General features: G+C 40.4%; 1 protein-coding gene and 1 pseudogene across 1 annotated transcript in view; one reads left to right on the plus strand and one right to left on the minus strand.

Moving 5' to 3' along the window:
• The window catches only part of POLA1 (polymerase (DNA directed), alpha 1, catalytic subunit), a 361,002-nt gene that overhangs the window by 265,263 nt on the left and 78,239 nt on the right, over positions 1–17,500 (plus strand). The window lies entirely within an intron of this gene.
• On the minus strand, positions 12,341–13,503 carry LOC102853968 (annotated as a pseudogene).

Raw genomic sequence — 17,500 nt, forward strand, 5'->3', positions numbered from 1 at the left:
ATGGACTGCTAGGAAAACAAACAGATTCGTCCTGGAAAGGGTTAAACTGGGTGGCTCCTTGGAGACAAGGATTCTGAGGCTCCGTCTAACGTACTTTGGACATGTTGTGAGGAGAGACCGGTCCTTGGAGAAGGACATCATGCTTGGGAGGGTGGAGAGGCAGCGCAGCAGGGGAAGGCCCTCTATGAGGTGGATTTATTCAGTGACTGGGATAATTGGGAAGGGAGCGTCAGAGACAGTGCAATTGGCACAGAACAGAGCGGTGTTTAGGGCTGTTGTACATAGGGTCGCTATGAGTCGCAAGCGACTTGATGACACAAAACACCAACATTTAAAAACTATTCAAACTAAATTCTCAGGGTGAGGTTTCATTTCTTATGTAAAAATATCTCAAGGGAAAATGTTTGAAATCTACTAACCTGTCTACTCTAATGAAATTCACAGAAGTGTGGAATATGAATCATTGGGTTTTGGTGTGTTGGGTTTTTTAATATTCTTTTTTACTGGTTTGCATATAATAATTTGTTTACATTGTGTTTCATTCATGTACATTGAGGGGTTTTTCCTCACTCTCTACCCACCAAAATCTGTGACCCAATGATTCCCTCTCCTCCCATCCTTTGCCCCTCTACTCCCTCATCTGCCCTCTTTGAACATCCATTCATGTCTCACTGGTTTGTTTTTTTGTTTTGTTTTGTTTTGTTTTATTATTTTGTGTGTGTGTACTGTCAAATCATATCTGACTGGTACAGGAGGAGATTGCCCCTCCTTCTCCAGCAGAGCATCTGGTGGATTCGAACTGCATACCTCTGGGATTGCAGTGCAGGTTCTTGCCACTAGGCCACCAGAGCTCCCTCATGTCTCACTGTTTTTACACATCCCTCTTTTTATAATAATGGTCTTAAACAGTATTAGGTCATATCCACCTGAGTTAGTTCATTCAGTATGATGCTCTCTACCCTCTCTCATGGTTTTATATAAATTCAAAATCATTGCTCCTGAGTGCTGCAAAGTATTCCATTTTGTGAATGTTGCACTTTATCTCTGCCCAATCAATTGCTGATGGACATTTGGGCTGTTTCTTTGTTCTTGTAAATTATGGAACATTGGTGTATCATTTGTGTATCAGTTCTGTTTTCCTTGAGCTATATTCCCAGCAGTGGAATAGCTGGGTCATTTGGAATTTCTATATTCAGCTTTATGAGAACATGCCAAACTGCCTTCCAGAATGGCAGTACCATTTTATAATCCCTCCAACAGTGTAAGAGAGTTCCATTGTCTCCACATCCTTTCCAACAGTTATTGTTTGCTACCCTGGTAAATTTTGCCATTGCTGCCAAGGTAAGGTCATATTTCATTGTGGTTTTGATTTGTGTATCTCTCATAGCCAATGATTTTGAGCATTTCTTCGTTTGTCTGATGGCCATCCAATTGTCGTCTTCTGTGAAAGGTCTTTCCTTTTGCCCATTTTATAATTGGGTTATCAGTCTTTTTCTTGTGGAGGTCCTGTAATATTCTGTAATTTTCCTTATGAGACTCTTGTCTGAAATGTTACTGCAAAATGTTTTTCCCCAAGCCAGAGGTGGGTGACTTTTAATCCGCAGCCCTCAGGCCTGTCTTTCATTGTTTTTGTTCAGACATTCCTCTAGATCGTATAGCCCTCGTGTACAAGGTGCCGTACAGCGGTCACTTGTGGTTGCTGTTGAGACTGAACACTGTGACACTAATGTGTCAGTTGTATTAATGGTTGGTTACCCAATGCAGACAGAGTGGGGTGGAGCTCCCCGATTAAAACAAGCTTAGAAGCAGGAGTGGTATCCACTTCCGTAATAGCTTGCCTCTGGAAACCCTATGGACCTGGAGTGAGGATGAAAGTCACCCAAGTGTTGAGGACTCTCCTACATAGGGTTGTTATGAGTTGCCTGCGACTCGACAGCACTTAATAACAACAGTAGGTTTTCTGGAATATGACTTTTTGATCAGTTGTTTCCACTGTTCATTCTTCTAAACTGTACAGTGTCACTAGCAATAACATTGCACTGAGTTTGATTACTGTACCAGTGTTTACTGCCTTTATGATCTGTGCCACTACCATGTTTCAAGGAGATGTTTCCTACCTCTTTCTTACTTTACTGGTGGAGAAAACTGCTAAGAAATGAAGTAGCCTAACTCATGCAAGAAGAAGAGTGAGGAAGTCAGCACGTTGTCTGTTTTGGGATTCTGGCGTGTCCAGATCCAAGGCAGCCAGTGGTGTTCATTGCTGCTGCCACCTGATGGGCACAGCCTGCAGGTGAGATAGTGGGTAGTGAACACAATTGGAGAGAAACAGAGCTGCAAGAAATCAAATGACGCTCTCCTGGTAGAGTCACCTGGGACCACAGAACAGTTAGTCACTAGGAAGACAAAAGAAACAAGACACTGAACCGTGCCAGTCGAATCTGCCGAGGAATCATGTAAGATTTGGGCATGGCATACACTTCTGAGAAATAGAATAGGTGTTGATACTTGGACTTTCTGTGTAATCTCTGGATAGGAATATCGAATGGAAAATTAATTGTGAAATGGGATCAAAACCTGCTGATCCTGAAGTTAGCTTTTTTAAGGGACCTGATAACAGAGCTTAATAGATAACTGAGCTTTAAGTGAATAGATTATCAAGGAGCTCGTCGTGTGACAGGCTGACTTCTTACTTTTGAGATCTACAGTAGAGACATTGTAGAACTTAGACAGATTTCGTGTTTGTCATGGTGGTGTTTGTTTTGAGGTTTTTTATAAATGCCTCAGAAGATTTTTAAAAAATTCTAGGGAATTACTATTTCCTTACTTTTAGGTGAAAGTAACTGTGAAAGAGCACATTTGTGGCTGTGCATTGTATTCCAAGGAAAATCTGTTAGCTTGTTTGTTTATTGTAACATTTCTCTATGGAATGATTTGCTTTCCAATTGAATGTAGAGGGCGGCCTAGGTAGGCTTTTAGTTAAAAAGACCAGATCATGTATACAAGCAAAGCTAGTTTCTAATTAAACAAGTATCTAATACTATAATTTCTCATGCACTCTAAAAAAGAAAGGGCAAAGAGCAGCCAGAGCCCTTTTTGTTGGCTCGGTGTTTGCTGTGCGCATATTATTCAGGCACATTGGAAGAATTTGAACAAGGAATTAGTGAGTTGTGTGTGCATGGACATTAACATTCTTTCTTTTTACTATTTTTAGTTGTTTATTGAAATGCATTTGCTGGCATTTGAAAGGTCTGTCTGCAGGGACTTGTTATGAAAAGCTTCTTAGGAACATCACGAGAGAACAATCACAGGCCACTACCATGATTCTTTGGATGTTCAGTGGGTTTGAGCAACTAAGTTACACTCAGAGCTACCTAAAGTGTCCTCCAGAAACTCTGGACTCCACTAAGTGATCTCTCAGGAAAAGAATGATTTCTTAGCTCTCATACTGATGGCAGTTTTGAATAGGGGGTCTGACCTTAGAACCTCACAGCCATACTGAGAGTCAGATGTGTGAATTTCTTGCATTGACTGGCCTAGCTAGAATGAGATCATGGCCAAAGAGTCTGATGTACAGGAGACCTGAATTTTAAGTAATTAAATATGCCAGTGAAGGTGTTACTCTTTTTTTATTATTTTATTTTCGTATTTTTTAATAATTTTAATGAACATTTACAGAGATTTTGGATTTCCATTCATTCATTGCTGCACTTCTCTCCCCGCCCAGGCCCCCCCCCCCGAAGGTGTTACTCTCAAACTTGCACCTGCTGTAGTTTGGTTCTTCTGTGTTACTGTTAAATATAAGGAATACTGTTGAAAAGGGGAAAAGGAGAGAAATGGTTAGCAAAAATATTGTAGGACAGGTATGTCACAGTCAGGTCAAAGGTGTTGTGTAGTATAACAGTTGATAGATGAGGTATATCGGAGAGTCCTTGGAGGGGTGCAGAGAATTAAGCTCTAGGTACTAACTGAGTTGAGAACTCACCCTAGAAGTAACTCTGAGTAAGGGTCTGGTGTTCTGCTTCTGCTAGGTCATGGCCACGCTCCTGCTCTCACACACATGGCGTCACCATGAGCCAGAGTCAACTTGATGGCAACTATGAGTGAGAACATTTACCATGTAGACTTGACTTGGACCAGATGTTAGACTCCTGCCAAGCACTTCAGGTGCATTATCAGCTTTTGCTCTCCCCACAACAGCCCCCATGAGTGTTTTACAGATGCTGTAACTAAGGCTCAAAGAGTTTTAGTAACTTGTCCAAGGACTCGCCCTACAGTAAATGTCAGAAGCAAGATTTTAAGCATTCTCTCTAACTCCATTAGCTACCCAGCCATTAATTTACTATCTTACACCAAAAAGGAAGATTGAGAATGGGCACCAGAAATGTCTGGATTTTACTGATGCCCCCATAATCACTTTCTCTTAGCATAATAACTGACCATTCCACCACCATTTTTTTACTATTTCTTAGCACCTTTTTTTTTTAAAAAAAAATAACCATGAATGTGGGAAAATTAGAAATTGTTAAGAAAGAAATGGAACGCATAAATATTGACATACTAGGCATTGGAGAGATGAGATGGACCGACATGGGGCATTTTGAGTCAGATGATCATATGATATATTACTATGGAGATGAAAAGGTGAGAAAAAATGGGGTTGCTTTCATAGTTAAAGTAATTTCTAGATCCGTGTTGAAGTACAACATTGTGAGAGACGGGATTATATCCATACGCTTACAAGGAAGTCCAGTGAATACCACTATCATTTATGTGTACCAACAACCAGAGCCAACGAAGAAAAAATAGATGATTTCTACCAACTTTTTTTTTAAATTTATTTTATTATTGTGTGTGTGTGTGTGTGTGTATCGTCAAATCAGATCTGACTGGTACAGGAGGAGATTGTTCCTCCTTCTCCAGCAGAGCACCTGGTGGATTTCTACCAACTTTTACAGTCGGAGATTGATCAAACATGCAGTCAAGATGCGTTGATAATAATGGGTGACTGGAACGGAAAAGTTGGGAAGAGAGAAAAAGAATCAGTAGTTGGAAAACATGGGCTTGGTGACAGAAATGAAGCTGGAGATAGAATGATTGAATTTTGCACAATGACTTATTCATTGCAAATACATTTTATAAGAAACATAAACGCAGGTTATACACATGGATTTCACCTGATGGTATACATAGGAATCAGATTAATTACATCTGCGGAAAAATCCGCTGGAGAAGCTCAGTATCAGCTGTGAAAGCTAGGCCAGTAGCTGATTGTGGAACAGACCACCAACTACTCATATGCAAGTTCTAGGTGAAGCTCAGGAAAATTAAACTGAATCCACAGGAGCCAAAATATGACTTTGAGTTCATCCCACCTGAATTTCAAAATCATTTCAGGAACAGGTTTGAGGCCTTGAACACTGATGAGTGAAGACCAGATGAGTTGTGGGAGGATGTCAAATGTATCATCCAGGAAGAGTGTCATTACAAAGACAGAAGAGGAAGAAAAGACCAAAATGGATGTCAGAAGAAATTCTGAAGATTGCACTGGAGCGTATAAAAGCCAAAGCACAAGGAAGAATTCAAGATACTAAAGAGCTGAACAGAAGATTCCAAAAGGCAGGGCGGAATAACAAAGCAAAATATTACAGTGATGTGTGCGAGGAGCTAGAGTTGGAAAATCCAAAGGGCCGAACTCGTTTAGCATTTCTTAAGCTCAAGGAACTGAAGAACAAATTCAAACCTCAAGTTGCTACAATTAAGGATGCTTTAGGCAGAATATTAAATGATCCAGGAAGTCTTAAGAGAAGATGGAAGGAATATACTGAGTCATTGTATCGAAAGGAATTGGCAGATACAGAAGAACTTAATGAAATAACATTTGAACAAGAGCCTATGGTGATGAAGGGAAAAGTTCAAGCTGAAGGAAATAGCAAATAATAAGGCCCCAGGAATAATGGTATACCAATTGACGTATTTCAGCTAACAGATGTTGCCCTGGATGTGCTCACCAAGTTGTGCCCAGAAATCTGGAGAACAACCGCTTGGCCAACTGACTGGAAGAGATCTATATTTGTTCCCATTTCAAAGAAGGATGACCCAACAGAATGTGGAAACTACAGAACAATATCATTGATTTCACATGCAAGCAAGATTCTACTGAAGATTATCCAAAAACGACTGGAACAGAACATCGGCAGAGAACTGCCAGGAGTCTAGCCTGGGTTTAGAAGGGGTCGTGGTACTAGGGATATTGTAGCTGATGTTAGATGGATCTTGGCTGAAAGCAGAGAATACCAGAAGAATGTCTATCTGTGTTTCATTGATTATGCAAAGGCATTTGACTGTGTGGATCATAACAAACTGTGGCTGACTCTGAGAAGAATGGGAATCAAAGAACATTTAATTGTGCTAATATGAAACCTATACTTGGACCAAGAGGCAGTAGTCAGAACAGAGCAGGGTAACACTGCATGGTTCAAAATAGGGAAGGGTGTACGCCAGGGATGCATCCTGTCTCCACACCTTTTCAACATGTATGCAGAGCAGATTATTCGAGAGGCTGGGCTCTATGAGGAGAATTGTGGCATCAGGATTGGTGGAAGATCTATTAACATACCCAGAGCATGGCAGACCAAGTCTTGTCCATATTTACCTCAAGGTGGTTTTGACTGTATTTCTAACAAGAAATTTGTTTCTTTCTTTTGGTAGTGTCTGGTGTATTCTCCACTGCCACAATTCAAAGGCATCCATTTTTCTGAGGTCTGCTCTATTCACTTCCAACTTTCACACACATATGAAGCACCTGAAAATCCCCTGGCTTAGATTAGGCACACCTTATTGTTTACAATGACATGGAGTGTTTGCTGTAGCCAAATTTTAATAGCAAGTATATACCACTTCGTAAGTTTCAGAGACTGTTCTAAGCATTCCCTTATTTAAACTCATGCTACTGGTACATATTCTTATATGTTGCTGTTATTGCCATGTTTTACAGGTGAGGAAACAGGCCAAGTGGTTAGGACCCTTGCCAAAGATCATATATAGAGTAAGAAGTTTGAACCTAATCTGGTGCTAGAATGTGTGTTTTTAACAACTTCACTAAGCTTAAGCTGAGCTGACACATTATCTATCATAAGATGAAAAATAGAGAACATTTTTGTCATGTTTTAACCTATTGAAAAATAGGAATTAAGTGAAGCCTTAATTTCTTTACAAGCATTGATAATGGAATCTTACCATCCCACTTTTTTCTTTCTTCCTTTTTTTTTTAAGTCACTGTCTTGTATCGTTAATGACTTTTGTTAAGAATTTTTGTCTTGTTTGTTTGGCCTTGGCTCTTGATTGACATTCATTAAAATTTTTTAAAAAGTGAAGTTCTTACAAGTTTTTATTCTTCTTATTTGAAGACACTTCTCGAAAGCAAATGTTCACTGCTAATAAATAGTGGAAATAATCATTCCCGATTTCTTACCATTCCTTCTGTGCCAGATACTGTACTCTTTTGTACATAATATCTCATTTTGTCCACAGAACAGTGCTTTGCAGTAGTTTGGTGCATTTATACTTCCCTTCTCCGGACCTTTATTTCCTCAATTTATAAAGCAGGAAAGGAACACCTACATCTCTGTTTTTGGAGTCGGGCTGGTTCGGTGAATGAAATGTCCCCTTTCATGTAGGAAATGCAGGTCTGATCCCTGGCCAATCAGTGCCCCTCCAGGACACTGCTCATCTGTCAGTAGATAGTTAGAATGTTGCTATGATGCTGGACAAATTTCAGCTAAACTTCCAGTCTAGAAAGGAAGACCTCAAAACCTACTTCCCCAAAATTAACCCAATATATTTCTAAATGTAGATGAGAACTTTATGAAAGGTATACACATAGATTCGGGGAGGAACATAAATTTTACTTTCTAAGATCTCAAATTTTTAGATCTTTCTGATTGATGGCATAATATCTAAAGGTTTATCACAGAATGAAGATAAAGAAACATGTTAAAATTAGACATTGAGTCCCCAAGTGCGTCAGTGGAACATATTGGAAGATGTTTCCATTTGACTTGGTCGGTTTCTCCTTGAAACTTCACCATCTACCCCACAGCCCAGTGCCATTTGCTTTGGCCCTGGGTATCTACCACTTCGACCCATTGTGGGCTACACTCTGGACCTGGCATTGTCACAGCCTGCTTGAGTGGAATGCCAGGTGCATAGGAATGGCCTGTTTCTGTGGCGCACTAAGCAGGCCTTTCAGGTTAAAGTCTAGCTACAAAATAACCAGTTAACACACAAAAATGACATAGTGAGAGTACATGAGTGAAACGTAACATCATAAAAGGTCAAAGGGCCTGGACACTGAAAACCTGGGATCAAGTCTTGACTCTGCCACTTACTAACTACATGACCTAGGGCAGGCCCCCTAACCTCTTTTTGAGCCTCAGCTTTCATATGTTGTAAAATGAGGATCATCCGAATAGCTGGTTCTCATATTGAAGATCAAGTGGAGAAAGCATAATGCAAAAGGACCATTTCATAATGGAAACTAGACCATGTCACATGGATTTTAACATGTCATGCTGAACTTTGTTAAGCCTGGCTTTAGAAAAGTGTGGCTTTGCCCATGTTTGCCATTTGATTTGTTCATTTTAAATTGTATATAAAGAACTTTTTAACCTAGTGAAACTCTAGGTCAGATTTTCATACCAAGATGTGAGATGTTATATGACATTATAAATCTGTCATTTTCTTGATTCTGAGCCTTCTGCTCATATTTCTAAGGAACCTTAATGATATAGTGTGTTTGTTGCATATGGGCTGCTAAATGAAAGAGCAGCAGTTCTAATCCATCAGCCACTCCTCCCATAAAGATTTGGAGCATCAGCATTTCCATGGAAGGTTGCCATGGGTTTGAATCAGCGCCACGAACTGATCAGAGCAAATTCATTCCTTCACCAGATCTGAGATCACAAATACATTGATCTACTTTTTTAAAATTCAAGCAAAGAAATTTACTGAAGGCTAGAAGTGATAGAGGGAGAAAGTCCATTGTCATAGAATGACAACAGCCATGCTGCCTACCTCCTCCTTGATGAGCCCCCTCCCATTACCTCATAGAGCCGTAATGAGGATTGAGGGCCTTCAAATGCCGAAGTTACCAAGCAATTGCAAAGGCCATCATTTTTACTTTGTTGTGGAACTAGTTAGCAAAGTAATTCAATCATCAGCAGGCGTATTAATTTACCAAAAATAAAAATTGTGAGAAATGTAAAAAAATATTGTGCCCCTGAAAGACTTCTTGGAAGAGTGTGAGATGTGAAACATGTAAATACTCTAGCACACACGGGGAGGTGATCCCATTAAAGGGAGCAGTGGTTGTGAGGAGGGAAGTTGCTGGTACTAGTTCCTGTCGAGTCAGTTCCAGCTCCTCGTGGCCCCTTGTATGCAGAAGGTTCTTCAAGGATGTGACTAGACCTTTCTTCTGAGACACGTCTAGGTGCCTTTGAACCATCAGCCTTTTAGGCAGTCCCATTTGTGCCACTCAGGAAATAGAAGAGTAATGACAGTGTCCACATTCAGCAGCATTGGAGAAGACACACCCTTGCCAGAGTATAATTAATGAGGTATTACCTAGCTTCTCTTTATTCTGTCATGTATCCCTTGCAACTAGAAGAGTCAGAATAAATATTCCGTTTCTTTTTTTTTAATATTCCGTTTCTTAAGTGAATTGATAAGTGTCTTTCTGATGAATACATGTATTAATGGCGAGCTGTAGTCTAACATTGCCTGATAGACTCTGGCTGAATCATCCATGGCAATCAAGTTTGACTTCTCCATTCAAAGCAGAACTGCCCCAGAGTTCTCAAATTAAAAAGCTAAATGCAAAAAAAAAATTTAAAAAAGCTAAATGCTTATCTTAAATGTTAGATCCATTTATTTACAGTAGCCATGCACATTTACTTTAGTAATAGACCCCAAGACCTAAACCAGAGGTTTTATCAGTCAATTCTTTCTTGCTGCAGGCCCATAGGAGAAAGTAGAACTACTTCATAGAGTTGTTGAGACTGTAAAGCTTTTTGGGAGGAGACTGCCTCATATTTCTCCTACAGAGGAGATGATGGATCTGAATCATTGACCTTTCACGTTAGCAGCACAGTGCTTATAGTACTGCCAGAGCTATTCTATCTCTCTTTATTTGACACACACACACACACACACACACCCCACATATTCATTTCTTTCTCTCTCTCTCATTGCCATCAAGATGGAGGTAACTCAGCTGACATCGGGTTTTGGCTTATCAAGGCTGTAGATCCTACCAAGGGAGATTATCCATCTTTCCCCCCAGTGACTAGTAGATTTGAACTGCCTTAGAGACACGGCTTTTGACTTGGTAGCACCACCCCTTGCATGCTACACCACCAGAGCACCCTCATTTGTCACTGTCATTGTTATTAGGTACCATTGAGCCAGAATTGACCCACACCTGACCCTCCACTAGGTTTTCAGAGACAATAAAGCACACAGGAGGAGATTGCCCATCTTTCTCCCATGGAGCAGCTGCTGGATTCAAACCATGAACCTTTAGCTTGTCACTAAGCCACCAATACTCCCTCATTAGTCATTAAGAACATCCACATCAAAACAGTGGTTTATCATCCTACCCCAGCAATAACTGGAAAGTTCATAAAAACTGAACACAAAACGCACTGGCATGGGTACAGAGAGGTTCTCATTCTCTCTCACTGCTGCTGGTGGTGTGAAATGGAACAGCCACTGTAGAAAACTGGATGGCACTGCCTGAAAAAAAATCGGAATTAGAAATACCATGTGACCATGTACTTTTTTTTTTATTTCATTATTTTTTGTGTGTACCATCAAATCAGATCTGACCTGGTACAGGAGGAGATTGTTCCTCCTCCTCTAGCACAGCATCTGGTGGATTCAAACTACTCGCCTCTGAGATTGTAGTGCAGCTTCTTGCCACTAGGCCACCAGAGCTCGCCGACCATGTACATTTTTATGAATGAAGACTGTTAAATATTTCTCCCACAAAGTGTCTGGTGAATTTGAACCTCCAACCTTTTAGATTATTCTACTGCAATTCCAGTTTCCTATCCATAGATTCTTAGGGCACTGTTTTTTAAGATGTAGAAAAAGACAAGCAGACATTTGCAATGCTGATAATTGCCCCTGATAATTGGACAAGGTTGGTAGGAAGTCTTTCTTAACAAGATAGGTGTACTGGGGGACAATGTGCCAGGGAAAGAAGAACATTGGCCCTTCTGTAGCTAAGAAAACAATTATTTTGGTCTGGTTTAAATCTGGAATGAAATCCTAAAAATTACCTAATTTAGGAAAACCTTTTTTCCAAATAAGATTTCCTTATCTATTAAAGAGAAGAATTATCTGCTGGAGAAGGAGGAACAATCTCCTCCTGTACCAGTCAGATCTGATTTGATGGTACACACACAAAAAAATAATGAAATAAAATAAATTTTTAAAAAAGAGAAGAATTATATTTTTATCAATATGCATTACTACTTCAACTTTATGACATTTGTTTTTTCATGTCAGTCAGAATACCAATTAATACATTGGGGTCTTGAGATTTTCTATGCAGCATATACGAATGTGTGTGCTTTCACTTTTTTTTGTTTGTTTTGGCCAAACTTTTATTTATTCTGTAGTTGTTTAACACACACTTAAATGGTCTTACTGGGGGAAGGGAAAAGGGGAGGCTCTTGCAGATTCCCAGGGAAATGTCAAAAAGGCAATATATGGCCAGCATTATCCATGTGCTTTTTTGGGTTTACTGGGTGAAATAGCACTTTCCTTAAGTAAGCATCTGTTCTCAGGTTTTTCACACTGAGAACACTGAGATTTCAGACTGAAGACAACCTGAAATCTTAAAGAGTAGCAAACCCAACCACCCTTCTATATTATCCATCTAGCTTGTTTATATACGCAGAATGATTCATCTGTCCATTTTAGATGGCTAGATGTCTGCAAAAAATCTTAGTATTGCTTGCCTCATTAACTGGGATTAATCAAATAGAAAGTGGCCTTCAGGAACCGTTAAAGAGAATTACAACACGAGTACACAAGTCAAGTCTTAACACATTTAACATTTGCTTATTGAAAGCAAAGTCATAAAAGCAAATAAAATTAAACATGTTTACTGCTTTTCCTCACAAGAACATAAAAATTACGGAGGAGAACTTAACAGGAAATTTTAAAAAGTAACACAATTTTTTCCTTTCAGTAGTCCTTGGGTAGTTATGACAGAACAGGTTCCACTTTGTTTGTTTCATTGAACAAGGATTTTGGTCCAAAGTTTTGTTTGGTTTTAGTATCTGCTTCTGCCTCCCCCTCTATCAGATCGGCTTCCTCCGCGGCCACCACCTCTTGGTGCTCCCTGGCTTGAACTGCTGTAGGAATCACGTGGAGGAGGGTACCCCCTTTCCATAGAAGGAGGAAGCCCTCATTCTTGTCTGCCAACCCGATCACGGCCACTTGAGTAGAGATCACTTCGGCTGCTTGAGTAACTGTCTCGACTTCCACCATATCCGTCTCGTGAGCTGCTGTAATCATCATAGCGACTGCTTCCACCATAAGATGGCGGGGGCCCACGTGTAGGTGGAGCACTACGTGAGTTACCATAACTCTCATAGGAATCTCTGTAGGAGCCTCCACTTGGGGGATCTGAATAATCGCGATCACGACCATAGCCATCTCTATCACTATAGCCTCTAGAGGATAGTCATCGCGTGAACTGGAATGACCATAATCACGATATGTATAATCTCTTGGTGGTGGTGCATAATCTCTTGTATCCCTAGAACGTGGGTAATCTCTGCTTGAATAACTATCTTTAGTAGAATATCCATCATCTCTTGGGGCAAATAAACATCTCTACGTGAAGGTAACGGTTCCCTTCTTGGTGGACCTCCATAACTGTCCCTTCCACGTGATACAGGTGCTCTTCCACCCATTCCACTGCTGCTTCGAACTGGTCCTGAAGGGGCTGATCTTTTAGGAGGCGGCCCTCCACTTCGTGGCGGTGGTCCCCTTTTCACTGGCAGTGGTCCCCGGGAAGAACTCATGTTAAAGTTCATAGAATAGCCACCATCATCCATGTGAAGGGGGTCCCCTGGTTCTTCCACTTCCTCCTCTTCCACCTCGAAGACCTCTTGGAGGACCTCTGCTTCTTGGAGATGGAGGGGGTCCACGCCTACCACTTTCAAATGTTGGCTTGGTGGCTTATTCCACTTTGATAGCCTTTCCATCCAAAGACTTTGCATTCATATCTCTGGCTGCATCTTTGGCATCCACTGGGCTTTCAAAGGTGACAAAAGCAAATCCTCTTGATTTGTTAGTTTCTTGGTCTTTCATCAAGAGCACTTCTACAATTCATCCACATTTGCCAAATACAGCCTCCAGCGCTTTCTCATTTGTTTCTGTATTGAGCCCTCCAATGAAGAGTTTTCCTGGGCGATCAGCTTTAACCATTCCCCCCCCCCCGGGGTATGTACCGCCAACGCAATGACTGTTTCAAGTTCCTAGGAAGCTCACTGACGGGCGTTTCGATAAGGTTCCGCACAAGAACGGTAAGGCGCTCGCACTGCTGCGCAACGAGGGCGAACAAAGGAGACAGCAAACTTTGTACTGCCCGGGAATGAGGCTGAAAGACCTGGATGGAAAAAAACGTGCTTTCACTTTTAAAAATAAATATTTACTTTGAAAATGCAATTAGGATTCAGCTTTTGGAAAAGTTCCTGGTGGCACAAATGGATCATCTTTGAAAAACCCTGGCTGGGCATACCAGAACATACACCCCAGCCCATTTCCCTTGAATCCAAACCAACTCATAGCTGATCCTCCAATGGGTTTTCAGAGGCTGTAAGTTCCATAGTTGGAAATTACCCAGCTGTCTCCCACAGAGCACCTGATGGATTCGAACTGGCTGCCTTTGGATTGGCAGTGCAACTCCTTCCCCAGCAGGCTTCCCCTGTAGACATGGAAATATAGCCTGTAATATATGGAACCTCATTCTGTCTGCACATTTTACTTCCTTAATCAGTGAATTTAAACTATTTTGATACTTGAAAGATTCTTCCTACTTGGAAATAAAGAGAAGTCTAGGGTGGTGACTTACAAATCTTTGTTTTTAAGTTCTTTTTTATAATGTTGATGAATCTTTCATTCTTTGGACACAAATGCTTGCTTCTCATTTGAAACTTAAATTTTTGAAATGCAAATTTTTGTTGTGGTGTTGATAATATGCTTTAACATTTGGGTGAGGCGAGACAAATTGAGTCTTTTTAGCATGCGGTTAACTTTCGGAGGGAGGACAGTAAACTGAAAGTCGAGCCATAGTTGTCCTCCGCTGCAGTGAAGGCCCCATGGCCAATATTTGGATATTTCACCATCTGCAGTGTTAAAGGCAGCCCTGTCTCCTAAGATGGAAATTGCCATGTGCAAAATGACTTGATAGAAAATGGTGTACTTTCTATATAATCTTCTAACAGCAGAATGCGACCAGTGGCGCTTCCCCTAAAAAAAATAAATTACCCGAAATTTGCAGCACATTCATATTCAATTTCATCACAGCAGATGCTCATTAGTATGTTGTTATTAATTGGTATTCACTTTAGGTTTTGTTTAAAATGAAGATAATAATTAGGTTTTAATTACTGCATCATTCGGGGGGGGGGAGGATTTCTGTGGGAAGAGGGAAAGATTGAAATGCCTCTTAAAGCACTGAAATATTTCCTAATGCTTACTCAGCAACGTGTTTTGCCAAGGAATTTGAAAAATAACTTCATCTTCACAAAAAAAAGAGAATTCTGAAATGAAAAAATTACTGTGTGTATTTTTTTTAAGCCCATCGTTATCAAGAACTTGGTGTAAATTGTCTGCTTGATGGACACACTGAATCGAATGATAATGTGCACTACCATTCTTTCTAATCAAATTACCAAAAAGACTTCTTGGAAAAGTACGTAACTCTCACAAGCGGCTGATTAATGAAGTGGTGGCAATGTTTTGTATTAGAACTAATTGAAGTAATCCAAATAAGTTCTTTCTGTAGCCTATGGAAATCATTTCCTTTGCAAAGAAGTACAGTGGAGTTGGCAAACTCGTATTTTTCTCACCCTCTGCTGTTCCATATTTGCACAGAAGCTAAATTAACATAGATACTGCAAATAAAATTAATAGAGAACTTAGTGATTTAATTCAGTGGCGGGGAAAATTAGAAAGCTTATCTCAGCCTTTTTCTAACCAAGACTGATAATTTATGTCAAACTTAAAGGTATATTGAAATTGAGAGATCCTGGGATTCTTAAGCCATGTATTTGTTAAAAAAGTGGAGAGAAATCATTTTGCTACATTCATAGGAAAAAAAGCATTCTTAGTCTGGAGTATAAATCTATCCATTGGAACTTTCTAGAACACCTTTCTCTAGAACACTACGAGCATAGCATTTTCAAATCCAGACCGTCCAGCAGCGGACAGTGTAGTTGGGACAACTGTGGGTTCTGTCATGTATCCAGTATGTACTGTGTGCCAGTCACGGTGCTAGGTGCTTTCCAAAGGTTTCTCGTTATCTTTATAACATTCTGGAGAGTTTTATTAGCCTCATTTTACAGATGAAGAAATTGAGGTTTGACTGGGTTAATAGGCACTTTGTCCAGGGTCACTTAAGCTTTTAAATGGTAGGACTGAAATTCAGTCCAGATTGACCCCAAAGCCCAGAATCTTTCTGTTTCTGCAGTCTGTCTTGGGGGAATAAACACAGGAAACATTAGAAATCAATCCAAGCGTTGTGTCATTAGGCAATATGTGTCGTCTAAACGACAGGTGGAAGACAGGTGCTGTGAATCCGTTCCTTCCACAAACATTCATTGAGGGCCCCCTGCACGCCAGGGCTTGGCAGCAGCAGTATGGAGGGTCTTTGCCCATTTGGAGCTCACATCTCGAGAGGCGTGAGGGGTAATAAAACCAGTGGAGATACCTCGGGGTGTGTGCCCTGGGCCAGCAGGAGGAGATGTACCACGGGGACCCAGAGAAGAAGTGACTGGGATGGGCTGGTGGAAAATGAGCAGTCTGAAACCTAGAGGCATCAAAAGGCTTCCCAGAGTTGGTAATGACTGAGTTGTGATGACACACGTAGAAAGTGAGTGATCTTCAAGCAGGATGAAAGTTGAATCCGCTTCTTCAAAGGATGAGTGGAATTGCTTGGTCAAGGTGTCAGGGAATGAAGGAGCAAAAAATGGTGAGGATGATGGTGAATATGAGAGCCAGTGGAAGGGGGGGGCGGGAGTTGGGACTCTTTGGGTAAGAAGGATGCTGATAAGAGACTTCAACAAAGCTTTACATTTTCCTAGTTATAATAAGACAGACAGTAACTTGAGTTTAACCTTTTGCTGGGTCATACATAAGCTCAGCTCTTCATACATACAAGTATTTAATTCAGAGGGTACATTTTATTTGTCTTCCATTTGAAGTTGTTCTAGCTAATTTCCGCAAAATCCCTCCAAATGAGAAAGAAGCACGGCGCAGTTGGTGCTGTATAAAGACCTTGAGACTCCAAGACATTGTGTCTTATTAGACTACTTCAGAAGATTGTCCTTTAACAATTCCTACTGCATCCACTTTGAAAAACATTTTGACACTACCTAGTAAAGTTGAATATTTGCATGCCCTTTGACCCATCATTTCTGATCTTAGTAGAGAAATGTGTGCCTCTGAGACATGTCCACAGCAGTGCCATTCTTAATAACCCAAATAGTGGAAACCTCTTAAATGCCATTTATTCATAGAATGAATAAACTGATTGTGATATCGTAGCATGTTTTAGCTAATTTCTCCTGTGTCTGTATAAATGAGAGAGAAGTATGTTTTTTTACTTAGCACCATGTAAAAATCATAAGATATAACATAAACCATACAAAAACATGGACGAATCCCACACGCATCTTTAAGAAAAAGAAAGGAATTGCAGACAAGTACAAAGTATGAGTTTTCTTTGTTGTAGTTGTTTGTTTTTCTGGAATTTGTTTGTCTGGTTTTGTGGGGTTTTGTTTGTTGTTTGTTTTTTCTTTTTTGTGACATATGTCATTGGCCTCAAGGGGAAGATGGGGAGCAAACACTACGGGTGGTCTCAAGTGCTGGTAATATTCTTTCTCTTCTTCTGCATGGTGGTTACAAAAATATGTAAAAATATAGGGAACTCTGGTAGCCTAGTGGGTAAGGAGTTGCACTGCCATCCCAAAGGCAGACAATTTGAATCCACCTCCTGCTCTGTGGGAGAAAGATGAGCAGTATCCTCCCATGTGGTTTACTGCCGCTGAAAACCCGCCAGAGTGTCCACTATGAGTTGATTCCAACTCAACAGCAATGAGGAAGGTTTTTTTAATGGATATTTTATAATCCTATAAACACGTCCCCCAATGGAAAAAAAAAGTATGTCCGAGGTAAGCCCTATGTTTTATGTAAGGGACAA

The sequence above is a fragment of the Elephantulus edwardii genome, unplaced genomic scaffold (genome assembly GCF_000299155.1).
Source record: "Elephantulus edwardii isolate Elephantulus edwardi_28Jun2011 unplaced genomic scaffold, EleEdw1.0 scaffold00040, whole genome shotgun sequence".
NCBI lineage: Eukaryota > Metazoa > Chordata > Mammalia > Macroscelidea > Macroscelididae > Elephantulus > Elephantulus edwardii.